The 2780-nt window shown below is 43.9% G+C and overlaps 1 pseudogene; it reads left to right on the plus strand.

The window, feature by feature from the left end:
* The first annotated feature begins 1326 nt into the window (after positions 1 to 1326).
* On the plus strand, positions 1327 to 2315 carry LOC113614345 (poly(rC)-binding protein 2 pseudogene; annotated as a pseudogene).
* Positions 2316 to 2780: the final 465 nt, after the last annotated feature.

Here is a 2780-nt window from a genome sequence, read left to right on the forward strand (position 1 = left end):
CATGAAACTGAAACTTGCTCTATGACTTTTTTCCATCTACTTTTCCTAAGTATATGCTCTGTAAAATCTCCCTTAGGAAAAGGGTGCCGTGGTCACATAAATTATTGTATACTCTTGATCCTTCTTGGAATTTCACAATGTACCTTGGCATATTAAAGACCTGTTTGTCTTCACTTATTCCAGTGCTGAGATGTACTTGACCACAGAATCCTTTTTGTGAGTAACATATATTAAGACCTCATTACGCAACGTTTCTCAGAAAACACTTTGAGAAAGTTTTTTTTTAAACTTTCTTACAGTGAAATACAGCACACATATGGAGAAGTACATGAAGCAGAAACAGGCAGCATAATGAATTACTGTAGACCAAATACTCTTTTAACTACCATCCTGCTCAAGAAGTAGATCATTGTCAACACCTCCACCAGACCCCTGTGCATTCCTGGGCCATTACAATTTCCTCGTTCCTCTCCAGAGGGAACCATTTCCCAGACTTTATGGTAATAACTTCCTTGCAGTGTTTTATTCTTTTGCCACCTAGTATATATACCTAAATGATACACTTGCTTTGTCTATTTTTGAAAGCTATAAAAATGGAATTACACAGTATGCATTGGAGGGGCAGAGGGTGTAAGTATCTTCAACTTCAACAGATGTCAAACTCTTTCCCAAATTGAGGGAAAGGGTACCAACTGACACTCCTATCATCAGTGTACGAGAGTTCCAGTTGCTCCACATCCTAGGTTATAGTTGGTGATGTCAGATGTTTTCATTTTTGCCAATCTACTCAATGGGCAGTGGAGTTTTGAATTTGCATTTCTCTGTTCAGTAAGGAGGTTGAGCACATTTCATTATGTTTACTGGTCATTTGTATAGCCTCTTTTGTGCAGCTCATGTTCAAGCCTTTTGCTCACTTCTTTACAGAGTTTCTATGTCTTTCTTGATGCATAGGAGTTCTTTATCTATTCTAGATAGAAGTCCTTTGTTGGGTACAGGAGTTGCAAATGTATTCTCTTGCTCTTCGGCTTGTTTCTTCTCTTTCCTAATGGGGTCTTTTGTTGAACAGAAGTTCTTCATTTAAACGTAATCAAATGTATCCGTGTTTTCCTTTTATGCTTAGTGCTTTGTGTGACACCTGTAATAATATGTCTCTATGTCCAGCGGTATTCCAAGGAGCTAGACTTGAAATGGTCAAGTCATTGGTCACTGGTAGTGGTCAAAGCCAAAAACTGTAGGCTGGAGAAGAAAAGGGGAGTGGGTGGGAAGGGGAAGGGTAGAAGGCCAGAGGAGGAACAAGAGGGGTTGTCAAGAAGGCAACAGGGGCGGATGGAGGGTATGATTGCAAGTGGATCAAATGTCACTCTCACCATACAGCTCTTCATGCCTGGAAAGGAAGCTGGCAGCCTCATCAGAAAGAACAGAGAATCAGTTAAGAAGATGCGTGGGGAGAGTGGTGTACATATCGACATCTCCAAAGGGAACTGTGCTGAGAGAACTATCACTTTGGCTGGAGCCCTGAATGCCATCTTTAAAGCCTTTGCTATGATCACGGATGCACTGGAAGAGGACGTCAGCACAACAGCACAGCTGCCAGCAGACCCTGGTCACCCTGAGCCTGGTGGTCCTTGCTAGCAGTGTGGCTCTCTCATTGGGAAAGGAGGTTTCGAGATCAAGGAAATATGACGAGAGAGTACAGGGGCTCAGGGCCAGGTGGCAGAGAATAAGCCTCCCGACTCAACTGAGCAGGCCATTATAACCGCTGGCATTGGGGAAGCCATCATTGAGTGTGTCCAACAAGCCTGTCCAGTCATGTTGGAGTCACCCTGACCCCAACCAGCTCTCGGGTCATCTTTGCAGGTGGTCAGGACACGTACCACACAGGCAGCAACGGTGTGGGCTTTCCTCACCCCCACTCCCCACCCATCCACGTGCCTCAACCATGACCTAGAGGAACTCTCTCTGGAGGCCGGCACTGCAACAGTCTTGTTTTCCTATGATGCATGGCAACCCTGGATTCAGTGACATTGAATCCACTCTCCAGAGATGAAAGGCTATTGGGCAGGTTGGGATGTATCTTCTGAGACTACTCATGAACTCACATTTCAAGCCTTTTAACTGGCTGCACAATGGGGCATTAGGGTGCCCAAATCAGTAAGAGCCACCAGACTTCTGGGGCATAGTTCGTCATTGCAAACCCAGTGGAAGGATCTACCGTTAGGCTGGTTACTGTCACTGGATCTGCTGCCAGCATTAGCCTTGTTCCATACCAAATTGTCTGGCTGTCCTCAGAGACAGGTGGCACGGGGAGCCGCTAAAGCAATGCAGATCCATCCACAATCCTTTCTGGCTGTTCACCACTCTTGATCCATCTGTGTCGTTTCTGAACAGTCAGCAATTCCAGGTTTTAAATAGTCTGTAAGTTTCCATTTCTTTACACTTTACATCCACTTGTGATTTTTAAATTATTCGAATTCCTTTCTCCATTCAGCTGTTAGAGCTGAGTTCCATATTTAGTTTTCTAAGCTTCTCCCTGTTTTGTTTTACTTTGGGGTTTTGTGCTCATGCATTTTTTGGTTTGTCATAGAACTAGAAGACTAGAATATTAATACAATGCAGTTTAGTCCATGATGTCAGAAAGTTCTCAAAAACTAATTAAAAGATGGACTGGGTATCTGTTTGCTCTATTCTCGCATGACAAAAGCTTCAAGGACAAGAACATTACATTCTCTTGGTAGTGACCGTGGCGCAGCCTTTTGGAGGTCAAAGAACGGCCATCTGTC

Source organism: Aethalodelphis obliquidens, unplaced genomic scaffold (assembly GCF_003676395.1).
Source record: "Aethalodelphis obliquidens isolate GAN/ISIS:26980383/991018 unplaced genomic scaffold, ASM367639v1 scaffold94, whole genome shotgun sequence".
NCBI classification, from domain to species: Eukaryota; Metazoa; Chordata; class Mammalia; order Artiodactyla; family Delphinidae; genus Aethalodelphis; species Aethalodelphis obliquidens.